Below are 13,433 nucleotides of genomic sequence, written 5' to 3' on the forward strand. Positions count from 1 at the left end.
GGTTCTTGGCATTGCTGGGGTGGGGTCTTACTCGTGTCCAAATATCTCTTAGCCTTTCATGACCACTTAGCTCAACCCTGCATTTTGGGTTGTAGGTCTGAACATTGAATTGAAGAGGCCACAAAATTCTTGGGAACTGGTGGTGGATCTGAAAGCTGATCCCATTTCTGGGCTGGCATTAACAGCAAGCAGAATCCCAACCCACTGCTTTAGTCCTGAGGTCATGCCAGTCTCAGGTACAGCAGGTGGGAAGGGGACTTAGGGATGTGTTTCACAGATGTGGGTGGTTGAAAGACCGAAATTTGGGAACTGATGCCGAAAGCAGGAGGGTGTGCTCTGGAAATTGTCTGCTCTGGGTTCCCATGAAGAGATGCCACGCTTTGGAGCGTGTTCCTGCAGGCTGGCACTGACCTGAGCCAGCCTTGGATGTGGCTGTGCAGGTGCCCCTGCTCCGTGCAGGGAGGTGCAGGTGGAAATCTGCACAGCAGGAGATGGAGATGGCAGGGGAGAAGGGCCTCAACACAGACTCTGTGAGCGAGGAGGACACAATCTTGCACCAAACTGGCCTGCAAAGGCACGGAAAACAGGAATAGAAACCCATCCCGTGACTCAGGATGTGTCTGTGGGCTAAAGCTGCCAAGCTGCAGTGCCTGGGCTCAGTCTCTGAGTCTGTGTTGCTGCATTTAGAGGAGAAAAAGCCTCTGACAGCAGCAGGTGGGAGATGTTTCTCCATTCACCACCGTTTGTTGTGATGCTCCTGTACAGTCTCCCTGTGGGAGCTCTGTCTTGGTATTTTGGCCATGAACATAATGAAAAATAACACTAATGAGGGCTTTCATGTCATATCCATGGCTGTCCAAACCCAGATCTCCTCATTTCCTCAAGGGTCTTGAGGCATTTTGTGCTCGTCTTCAGCCTCTGCTCTCTCTGGAGTCTCTGGACATTTCAGTTATAATTACAGTACTGCTTAAAAGGCCTTCTGGCCTCCTCAGTTATGAATAAACCTGACCCGCTGGGAAGACTAAGTACAGAATTTCAGGAGAAGGTCTTAAGGACAAGAGCTTGGAAAAAAGAATAAAACCTCTCTGTCCCATGGGAAATGCTGAAGCAGGGAAATCTCAAGCCACGATGAAATTCACAGTCCTGGGAATTCTTTCCCTGAAGGGAAAAATTCAACATTTCCTTTGCTTCAATCTGATCAAAATGTCTTGTTTTGACACAGCACAGCAGCCTGGGACCACGACAGTCAGATCAATATGCTTCCAAGCCATCTAAGGGAGTGTGATCTTTTCCAGCTCCAAATTGAGCTGAAGTTCGTCCTTCCCCACGTCTTGTTTCCATAGGGAGCTGCCTGGCCGTGCAGAATTTTTGATCAGCAGTTCCAGCTCCAGCAGCATCCCCAGGAACGCTTCTCACCCCGTTACCTGTGTCCTCACGGGTCAGCCTGTCCTCAAATCCAAATTACAGGGAGCTGGGGGTTTTCTTTCCCTCAGATCCCCTGCTCATTGCTCCTGGGAGGATTTTGGTCGTTGTGAAGCAAACTTGTTCTGCTTGCCCAGCCTTCCTCAGCCCCATTCCAAAGAGCCACTGTGGGCACTGCCCGTCCCAAGCCTCACACTTCCGGCTCTCATCAGCCTGGGAAGAGGCACCTCTTGCCCACTTAGCCAGGAGATAAAAGCTGATTTGTGTGGAGTGGCAGGGAAGCATCGCCTGTGCCCTTGCCAGGTTTTGTGGTACCGCTCCTGGCTGGGCAGGGAAGTTTCCAGAGCTCCCTGGGATGGAGGAGGCTGCACAGAGAGGAGCTCTGCTCTCCTCTCCCCAAAGCTGCTGCCTTGCAAGGGGGATCAGGGTGAGGGAGCGCTCTCAGGGGTGAGGCCAGTCCCCCCCAGGGGATCAGGGCCTGGTGGATCCAGAGGAAAACATTCCTCCTCCCTGCCTTGCCTTGCCTCACCTGGGCATGAAAAGCAAGGACCCCTCCCTCCCTCCCTCCTAGCTCTGTTTGTGTTTTGGATGTTTTGACTCCCCCAGCCCCCCTTGGCTGTTTTCCCTGCACTGTGGTGGTGTAAGTGGGTTCACAAACATCTCCTCCAGCTGGGCAAGCCCCAGCAGCTCCAAACTCCTGATGTGTCTGGGAGCTTTGGCTGCGGGGTGGGTATTGCCATCACAGAGCCAAAAAATGCAGTGGGGGCTGCTCCAGGTGGGTCCTTTCTTATCAGGGATCAGCACCTCAGTCTGAATACAGCAGGGAAAACCAAGCTGCAAAGAGCCTTTCTACATTCTCTCCAGAGTGGCTTTTGCTGCCTGTACCCGCCTAGTGTGAGCCTCCCACCTGTTAAATTGGCCAGTTACACCAGTTCCTCTGCCCCTTTGGGACTGGAGGGGACCAGATGTTGGATCCAGGTTCATTTTCTGTCTTCTGTGCCTTTCTCCTTCCACCAGAGGAGGAAGGAACCATGGCTGGGTACCAAAACCACCGAGAACTCTGGCAAGCCGCCAGCTCCTGGTGTCACAGGGGACAGGGTGGTCAGGGTGAATTTATCACTGGGGACACGGGATTTGCGTGCCAGGGGACAGCAGCTTTCATCCCTGGCATCTCAGATGCCTCCTCCAGTCCCTGCCATCAGCTGGGGGCACTGGGAAGGAAGGAAAACCAAGAAAGCTCAAGCCCACGCATCACTGGACAAGTCACATCTGGCTGATGGGGACAGCGGGGGCCCAGCCTCTCCTGGGTGACACGAGGCCACTCGCAGCAGAGCTGGGCCAGCCCTCGCTCTCTGCTCCAGTTTTACAGGAGCTGCCAGACAGAAATACACAGAAATACACCCTTGCAGGGGGCATCCAGCAGATGCTGTGCTCCTGAGGGGTTGCTGCCCGCCTGCGGTGCTGCCGTGGCGCCGGGGGTTCCGAGGGTAAGCGACTCCAACCAGCCGAGCAGAGCAATCACCCTGCAGGAACTGCTGCACCAGTGCAGAGCTCAGAGTGAAGAGGACAGGAGGGATGGCAGGGAGGACCTTCCCAGGACCCCAAATCCCGTTTGCAGATCGCTGCAATCCGTGTTGTGATCCCTGCGGGGAGCCTGGCCCGGCCTGGGCTGAGTGCTGAGCAAAGGAGCACATTCAAGCAAGAAATAAATTGAAATTGGGCACAAAAGGAGCCAGGGTGTCATGGAGGAGGAGATGAAGAGCTTGTGGTGGGTGGGAAGCCTCGAAAGTCACGCTGAGCAGTCAGGGCTGTGTGGGGGCTGATGCACAGCAAGCTGGGCTTGGTGGTGGTGCCTCAGCCCTGCCTTGACCACAGCCACAGGTCCTGGCTTGAAGCCAGAGCTGGTGTGAGCCAGAAAAGAGTTTCTGCTTGCAAAATACCCAGCAGAGACACCCAAGAGGGAAGTTGGAGCAGCCTTGCAGCCAGCCCTGAGCACTGCTGCACTGGGGAGTTTCTCAGGGCACTGCCCATGCCCAGCACGTGAAATCCTTTCTCACCCTGGCTTTGTAATTCCATCCTTTGTAGACATTTGTCCCTTTTGATCTTCTGGCTGCTTAAAGGTCTCCACAGTGCCCGTGTCCTTTGCGCACTGACAGCGTAGCACTGGACTTCACCCCCAGGATGCTGCTGCCAGCACAGGGACAAACCTGGGCTTGTGCAAACAGCCAGAGGCACAGACCTTGCCATGTCCCTTCCTGTGCTGCCCCTGCCCAGGCTGTCCCTGGGCTGCTCACCCCAACCTGCCCAACACCATCCATGGCATCGCCAAGGCCAGGGAAGGGGTGTGGGAGCACATCACCAGGCAGTGGGAAATAATTGGATTGTGGCTAATGTGGAACAGTCCCTGGAATTGTTTCCTGATGTTGAGTTGCTCCTGGCTGGGTTCAGAGGGAGAGAAAGCTCCAAGGTTGGTGGGAGATCTGGAGCTCATCTCAAAAGGGCAACACCGAGTTCTTTTGATCAAGAAATTGAAGGTAGCTCTCATGCCCTCAGTCCTGTGTTATTTTGCCATGGAGAGCTGGAGCAAACTTCTTCCAGTCCTGACTGGGTGGAAACAAAAATAAAAAATGGCAATGTGGGTCCTCCAAATAAACAGCGCACATGTGCTGCCATAGCGGAGGGAGCATGTGTCTCTGATTTACATGCAGTATGGGAAGTGCCACATCCGCCTTATGTTTGGAATATTTCAGCTCTCCAAGGCCTGAATTTAACCCCTGCCCTCTCCTCTCCCAGCACAGCCTGCAGCATCTCTGCTGCTCTTTCTGTTGGAGTGAGCTCTCAGGGAGAGCTCCATGCTGGAGGGAGCACAGTGAGGCTGACAGAGTTTGTGCAGGTTTTGTCACGTTGTCCAGGCATGTCACGACAGAGCTCCAAGGGAAGAGAAACCACAGGAGCCAGGAAAGGCTTTCAAACCATCCCTGCCCTGCTCTGAGCTCTCTGGGTCGCTGAATTTAAGGGCTGCTCCCACACACCAGGAGACCTCGCTGTTTGTTGGGTAAACCAGGGGAGCAGCCATGCTTTAAGAGCCATTCCTTCTTCCAGCCTGCAGCAGAACCCCTGGATAGTGGGACACTGAAGGATATAGCCCAGGAGGGGGACGTAAAGGCAGATATTGTTCTGAGCTTTTCCTCTGCGTGCTTCCAGAAAGGGCTTTGGCCTGGAAAAGGATGTCAGGACAGGAAGGATATTGAGTTGGCCTCAGCTCCCACACAAACAGCCAAAGTGACCTTTCTCTAGCAAAACACCAACTCTTGCAGGATGGATTTGTTCTGAAGGGTGTCAGCTCTGGAAGAGCGGGGCCATTCCACACGCAGGGGGTGGATAGATAAATAGAGAGTACCCAGATAAACAGGTTAGCTGGTTGGTTAGTTAGTTGGTTAGTTAATGTGAGGAGTACAGAGACAGAGACAGACCAGTGCAGCCTTTAGCTGGCCTCGCTCACAGCACAGATTTTGTAGGTTTAGGTGCCTCTGGAAGGGGACTCCGTGTATCTTCACCCCGCTCCTGAGTGTGGCAGTGTTTGCACAGTGTTATTGGCTCACGACTGCTCCTGGCCTCCTTCCCTTCCCACACAGCTCCCACGCGGATGGGGAAACTGAGGCACGCAGCAGCAAAGCACCTTCTGGAGAGGTGTGGAGCAAAGGCAGGCCTGGCAGAGGCAGGGGCCCAGCCCTCCATCGTCTCCCCTGGCTGCTGCCCCTTGCTGCCTTGCCAGTCGTGGTCTCTGTCACACTTCTAGGAAGATGCCACCGCCTCTCAAGGGCGTCAGACGCCCACCCTGGGGAGCCTGCGTGGCGTGAGTCACGCAGGAAGAGCTGCGAGGTGGGAGCTGGGCACTTTCCAGGAAAAGCTGGGTTGCAACCACAGAAGCCATTTCCTTGCAGGCTCGAGCTATTTTCCCCCTGCCACAAAGAACTGCTTTGCACGAGCCGAGCCCTCCTGAGGTGGGGATTTGCTCCATCACGTCCCCTCTGCAGAGCTGCTCCTTTCCCACCCTCTGGGCTGCTCCCAGAAGGAGCTCCTGGCTTGAGGACAACCATGCAACCATCTCTGCCTCATGGCTCATCTCCTCCTGCCTCCTGCCTGCATTAACAACCCCTCTCTGCATCACTGATCTGATTTTTTTAGTTGGTTTTAACCCAAACCAGGCACCATCCGCTAGGAAAAATCTCCAGGTCGCATCTGGGGAGGTTTCCTGCAGGCTGAAACCTCTCTGAGGTGAAAAATCCATGGCTCCAGGCTCTTACCACCAAAGAATTCTTTCTTTTTTCCACGCTCTTCCCACCCATTGCTCTAAGTGCAACTTTTGGGGTGTTACTCCCACTTCTGGACTGAATTTATCCACAGAACATCACAAGATTTGTAGAAAAATGGTGTTGGAAGAAGAGGGTTTGAGGCCACTCTTGAGGATGTTGTTGTATTCCCTTGTAGCTGAGATCTGTGGGGGCAAAAATGTTAATTTGGGTAATCCCTCATCTCTCATGTCCAGGGGAGGCGAAACAAAGTGAATAAACCCAGCCCAATTTTTGGAACAGCATTAGATTGCATTGTTTTTCCTTGCTGGGCCTGTATCCGTAGGCCTAACCCAAGGAACAGTCGTGTTAATCTGAGCTTGGCTGCTGAGACACAGCCAAAATTGTCAGAAATACTCAGAAAACACCAAAATCCAAGGAATATTCCCCAGCTGCACCTCCCTGGCCCAGCCCAGCTTCCTGTGAGAGATCCCCTTTGTTCCCAGGCCTCCCGACAGCCGTTGTGTGTGCTCCATAAACATCAAATGGAAGAGACGCTTTTAATGTAATTATAATTTAAGCATAAAATATGTCACTTCTGTAGGATTTTGTTGTCTGGTGCGTAATTACTTTATGGCACTATAAAAATATATTGCATTATGATGCCTTGCTGTGCTTTGCTCGAATAATTTATAGCACAGTAATAGTGTGGAACAATATTCCAGACCATTGTATCCAATCTTGCATATAAATAAAACTGTGGAAAATAATGATCTTGGTTAAACGCTCATTTAATTATTTTGCAGGCTTGGCTAAGGGTTTTTATCCCTGTTTCATTCCCACATCCTCACCAGATTCTATTCAAACTATCTAGAGGGAGAGCTTTTAAAGCTCACAGAAAATAGAGCTATATATGGAATTTTTTAATATATACTGCCATTTCCAAACAACTGGGGAAAAGAAGCATTTGCTGCAGGGTGACTGGAATTGCCAAAAATTTCCAAAATTTCTTCCCAAGCAATATGTTGGAAACTTTTTCAGTCCAAGCCCACTGAAACATTTTGGTGGCCTAAAAAAAACAACCCCCTTCCTTCTGCTTTTGAGGTTCTCAATATTTTTATGCCCTTGAGACAGAACTTTAGTGACTTTTTGAAGCAAGATGTTGATTCAAAAAACCCAACCCCCTTCTTGCCTTAAAAACAAGGAACTGAAACTTTATTCTCTGTTCTCAGCATCCCTTCCTGGGTATCTGCTTCGACCACAAGTGGCAAAATATTTCCTACCTGCCCATCCTCATGCCATTCCTGAGCTCCTGCCAGATTATCCTCCCAGAAATCCCAGCCTGGATCATTGCCTGGTTTGTCTCACTCAGATTTGCTCAGTGGAGGATGCTGAGCATCCCCAGAGGGTCCAGCTCCCCACAGGAAAGGGTCACCTCCACTAAAACCATTTTATTCATATTTTGATGTTATATTTAGCAATCAAACTGTGGGCGGAGTGGGGAGAAATGTCAGGCAGGAGAACTCCAGGCAAAGCAAGACTCTCTGGCAGGGGATAAAATTGAATTTACAGCTCATGAAGGACTGGGAGGATTCACTGGTATTGCAGGGCCTCGCTGGAAGAAAGCACTGATAATTTTCATTTTAATCTCCATGTTTTCCTCCATGTGTGCAAGTGAAGCCACACGGAGATGCTCTCCCTCACCCATCAGGATCTTCCTCATGTGCCTTCTCCCTTGCCTTCCCCATCCTCTTCCTCCTGGAGCTGGGGCAAGGATCTAAAAATAGTGGTGGGCCCCATATATGCATCTTCAGCAAAGAGACTCATAAATGCAGCCAGGACTGAAAATCAATTCTTTAAAGCTGAAATCAATAACAATAACTAATATTAATAGTGATTATCCTTTCTTTATTGCACTTTGCAGTTGGAAATGAATTGTTTTTAAGGATTAGCGGCAGCTGAACTCTGTAATGCAATGTAAGACTGAAGATTTACTATGAAAACAGAGCTTATGAGGAAAGAGCCATTACTGCTGATGGAATACACTTTGGAAAAAACCCTGGCTGCTGCCAAGCACAAGGAGCCTCGACCTGCAGTCTGCAGTGGGTTGAGATTCCTGGCAGGAGACAGGGATTTTTGGGCTCTAACCCTGTCTGGTTTTCTCTGAGTCTGCCTTCTTCAGTTCCCAGACATCCCAAATGCGTTTTCATTTTTGAGTATCTTTTATCTGAAACAGCTTCAGACATGCAAAACTTGGGGGGAGAGAGGAGGAAGAAAGGGAAGTGTGTGGAGCCACTCACACATATATTTATATATTTATCTGAGTCAGCCATACCTATATGAGACAGCAGTCTAGAGCGATCTGCTCTGCGTGTCAGACTTTCCAAAAAGCACAGCAGATCAGGTGAGCACTTCAGGAAAGTCTGGTCTCCAGCATCCCCATGGGAGTCCCCCCGTGCTGGAGCACTTCTGCAAACTCCCCACTCTGACAATCTGGTTTCAGGTCTGTGTGAAACTCCTCTCTCAGAGGAAGAGCAGGCACCAGGCTCTATTCTCACATCTCTTCCCCTGCTCTGGGTCAGCCCTAACCCTGCTCCTTCCCCCTGGCTCCTTTCTCTACAACTGATGGATATTTCAGGTGCTGATTTTGATTTATTTGAATTGCTGTGCCTGAAGAGCAGGAGCTCTTTTCATATATAAGGACCATGTGGCTGCTCATGGTGTTCAAACTATGCTCGACCCTAATTTCTCCTTGGAGAAGGCCAATGTCTGCCGTGCTGTTGTAAATGTAGGTGAACTTAATGGGAAGAAATGATGATGTTTGACTTAATTCAGAAGGTTGAATGATTTCTTTATTATAACTATGCTATAATACATTAATATACTATATAGAAAGGAAGAGACTAAAACTACATAATACTTTCTTTAACACAACTCGTGACCATCTCTGGGAGTCCAGCCCCAGGTGGGTTGGATTGACCATCAGGATCAAACAATCCTCACCAGAATTTAATCAAGCACTCACTCCAGGTAAACAATTCTCCAAACACATTCTACATGGGAAAAACAAGGAAATAGAAATTGTTTTCTCTTTCATTTTTCTCTGTGCACTTCTATGAAAAATCCTGAGAGGGAGAGAAATGTGCTGCCACACTGTGGGGCTGTGGAATGGCTGGAGCTGGGTGGGGAGATGAGGCTTCACCCAGGCTGTGGGCACTGAGGATGGAGTGTCAGGGTGGGAATGACCCATCCACAGCATCCCTGTCATCCCAGCCTGGAGAAGATGGAGGAATCCATCCCAGTCATGAAGGTGGAGGAATCCACCCATCACACTGACACGGATTTTCACAAGGAGATATTTGTGCGTACAGAATTTGGGCCTAAAGTTTTCCTACAACTGCCTGGCATTACCTCAACCACAAAATCCAGAGGGATGGGGTTGAGGATGACACAGAAGATCAGAAAAACACAGTGAATAATTCCTGCCTCTGTTGGAGGTGATGGCAGAGCTCCCGTGTTGCTCAGGTACAGTGGGATTTTCCCACTTGGGCTGGCACCTCCTCCTCCACCCTGCATGATCTTGAGGCCATTTGGGCTAGAAGCTCCTGGAGCTTTGATTTGGGGTTGTTTACTCATTTTTCTTTGAACACTGTAAAGTTTTCTGCTCTGAGCTCCATGGGCAGAGTGAAAGCCTTTTGCAAACAGCCACAGGTCAGCTGGCCTGAGCACCTGATCCTGTGGAGTTATTGATCTCTGGTGAAGGGGATGGACAATTTTCACCTGGCAAGGCTCTTTTGGTTTTATTTTAAAACCAGCCTTTTCTCCAGAAATAAAATTGGACTCTCACCTCCATTTTTCTCTGCTGTTTCAGTTCATGGTTGCATTCCAATTTTAGAAAGGTTTTTCTTTAGGTTTGGCCTAATGATTTTGAGTTTGAATCAGAAAATAGACCTCAGTGGTCACCTTGTTCTGGAAACTGGAGCAATAACCACATCCAAAATGAAGGTAAATGTGGGGAGGCCTTGTGGTTGTCCAGAACAGCTGTGGCTGCCCCTGGATGCCTGGAAATGTCCAAGGCCAGGTTGGATAGGGCTTGGAACAACCTGGGATAGTGGGAAGTGTCCCTGCTCCTGGCAGGGGGTTTGAATGACATTTTCAGGTCTCTTCCAACCCAAACCAGTCTGGGATTCTATGAACGTGGGTAGCTCAACATTTTCCCCAAAAATATTTATTCTTCTCTCAGTTCCCTTAACTCTCTCTCTTTTCCAGTGAGTCCCTTCAGGTATCTCAGAACAGAATCACTGGGAGCTTCCCCTGTTGGGTTGAGCAGCTCAAGCTTCCTCCCCTCAGTGCCATCCTGCAAGGATTTATTGGTGTTTCACTGCTCCTGGCATGTGGTGTGCAGATGTCTCCAGACTGGCTCAGCTTTGAACTTGCTCGAACAATTTGATTTTTTTTTTTTCACTGGTGCATCATTGCTAATTTCCTCCGACTCATCCTCTGAGGGAGGGAGTCTGGAAAACATCTTCTTTTCCCCAGCTCAGAGTAAAAAACCCTCCTGGGATTTTGGCAAAGCGGGATGGTGGCTGTACTGACCACCTCACAAAAGACCTAAAAAATGGTGGCCTGTGCAGATGGCAGCAGCAGCAAGGCTGGAGGTTCATTATTTTTGAGGGAACAGCGAGTCCAGCTGGGAGGAAAGACTTATTCCTGCTGGGATGGGTAATAAAGCAGGAGGCTGTGCTGAGCAGTGCAGCTGGGACTGTCCCCTTCCAGCGTGGCATCTGCTGGGTACCAGCATCATACTTTCCCCATGAGTGTGTGGCACAGCAGCACATGAGTCATGATGAAAGACACTGTAAACTGTCTTCCAGCACACGCTGGACCAGGTATTTTACAGATCTCAAACCCATGGACCATCTCACTCCTGACTGGCAGAGTGGGATTTACAAGGAGGAGCCACAGCCAGAGCTTTTTAACCCGGGATTTTTAAACTCCTGCACCATGAGGGTGTCAATCCTCCTACAGATGGAACCTGCTGAGATCTGGGATGCAGAGCAGGAAGCAACAACCCCAGGTTTCAGAAAGGAAGTGGTTGGTGATTTATTTTTCTCACAGATCTGGGTTTTCCTCCTCTGCTTCTAGCTACCTGCTCATCCGGCTGCTGTGCCCTGCTGTCCCTGGAGCCAGGAGAAGCAGGGAACAAGACACGGGGACAGAGAGAAACAAGGGAAAAATGAAATAACAAGGGGATTGATCCGTGCAAAGGTTAAGAAGCTGAACTTACTTAACTCCTGTTCGTTTATTTATTGTCCCCGAGTTCTATTTGGGGCTGCGACTGAGCAGATTAGTGCGGGATTGCTGGGTAGATTTAGAGCTGCAGCGTTTTTCTGGCTCAGTCTGCACGGGGCCATGTGTCCCTGTGCGTGCACATGTGTGCCTTGCTCCCCCTTCTCACCCAGCCATCCCTTCCCACTCCTCTGCTGGATAAATGTGAGCACTCATCTGCACAGTCTGGGGCAGAAAAGGGGAAAAATCTCCTCGCTTATCAGCTCAGGAGCTAAATTTATGCAGGGTACAACACACGCTCTTTATTATACTGTGAAAGCAGCAGGTAATCATTCCTCTGTCCTCAGCAACAGGGCTACTGCCTGCAGTAAAAATACATATATTTATACATATATATAAAAAACAGACATATATATACATATATATATATACATATATATAGATATATAAAATGTCCCTTGCCATGACATGTGCATCATGGGGATATATTGTAAATGTAGGTGAACCCAGTGGGAAGAAATGCTGATGTCTGACTCTAGTTCAGAAGGCTGAATGATTTCTTTATTATAACTATGCTATAATACATTAATATACTATTTAAAGGAGATATTAAAACTACATACCTACTTTTGTAACTACTATATCTAATTTACTATCAACTCGTGACCCTTTCTGAGAGTCCAGCCCCAGGTGGGTTGGATTGGCCATCAGGCTCAAACAATCCTCACCAGAATTTAATCAAGCACTCACTTCAGGTAAACAATTTTCTAAACACATTCTACATAGGAAAAACAAGCAGATTTTGATTTATTTGAATTGCTGTGCCTGAAGAGCAGGAGCTCTTTTCATATATAAGGACCATGTGGCTGGTCATGGTGTTCAAACTATGCTCGACCCTAATTTCTCCTTGGAGAAGGCAATGTCTGCTGTGCTGTTGTAAATGTAGGTGAACTTAATGGGAAGAAATGATGATGTTTGACTTAATTCAGAAGGTTGAATGATTTCTTTATTATAACTATGCTATAATACATTAATATACTATATAGAAAGGAAGAGACTAAAACTAGATAATACTTTCTTTAACTTTATCTCTAACACAACTCGTGACCATCTCTGGGAGTCCAGCCCCAGGTGGGTTGGATTTGCCATCAGGCTCAAACAATCCTCACCAGAATCCAACCAAGAACTCACCCCAGGGAAACAATTCTCCAAACACATTCTACATGGGGAAAACAAGGAGCAGAAATTGTAATTGTTTTCTCTTTCTTGTCTCTGTGTTCTTCTATGAAAAATCCTGAGAGAGAAGAATGTGCCTGGCACAGGGACGGATGGGAGCTGGAGCTGGGGATGATTCAGGAGCTGTGGCCTTGCTGCTGCCCGGTAGCACAGGAAAGGACAGGCTGGTGGCAAAGGGCCCAGCAGAGAGCCAAGGTCCCTTCCAAGCCTGGCTGCAGGCTGGTGGTGCTCCCCAGCTTCCTCTGCTGCCCCTGTGGGGTGGGTTCAGAGGCTGATTTTGGGGTGGCTCTTGCAGACCCACCCAAAGATTGGGGTCCAGCCCCGTCCGTGCCCCATCAGGCAGCAGGAGCAGAGCCCAGGCTGGGGCTGGCAGAGCAGTTCCAAGCAGGCTGGATGTGGTGGATGGGGAGTGAGGTGCCTTAGTCACATGGCTTGGCTAATATCTCCTATTACATCAGTTTCTTTTCTTTCTCTGTCTCTGTAAAAGAGCCACAAAAAACAATGAGTAATTTCTCTGCGGAATATTCATCTTTAAAAAGCCAGGCCCAGGGCTCCAGCGCTTCCAGCGTGGTTTTTTCTCCCCTTGACTTTGAGATTGTGTCTGGCCTGCAAACCCAGCTGGGAAAAGCTCTAACCTGGGAAGAGTGCAGGAGAAGTGGGATGAGAGTTTTCCCTGACGATGCCAGGTTTGGAGAGGGTGGAAGAAGAAGATAATTTTAAAAAGGCCACACAGAGGAGAACACTCGTCCTGTTCATCTGACAACCACAGTGGGGTCTCACCATTGTCCAGGACAGCAGACATAAAATCCCAGAATAGTTTGGGTTGGAAGAGACCTTAAAGCTCATCCCATTCCACCCCTCCCACTGTCCCAAGTTGCTCCAAGCCCTGTCCAGCCTGGCCTGGGACACTGCCAGGGGCAGCCAGAGCTTCTCTGGGCAGTAACTTCTCCAAGAGCAACCCCAAAACTGTGAGTGTTTACAGGAATGGAAGCACACCTCAGAGCAGCATAAAGGCAGCAGTGTGAAGGGCTGTGGTTGAATTTCAGCTTGAAAGAAAGTCCAAACCACAGTGCTGGAGCCAGGCATTAAACTCCCTGGAAAAATCTGTTTGCCTTCTCCTAGCACGGTGCCACCAGCTTTACTGCAAACACAGAGGGAGAATGACTTTTTATGGATACAGCAAAAGCCACCAGC

This window comes from Lonchura striata, chromosome 22 (assembly GCF_046129695.1).
Source record: "Lonchura striata isolate bLonStr1 chromosome 22, bLonStr1.mat, whole genome shotgun sequence".
In the NCBI taxonomy this organism is placed as follows: domain Eukaryota; kingdom Metazoa; phylum Chordata; class Aves; order Passeriformes; family Estrildidae; genus Lonchura; species Lonchura striata.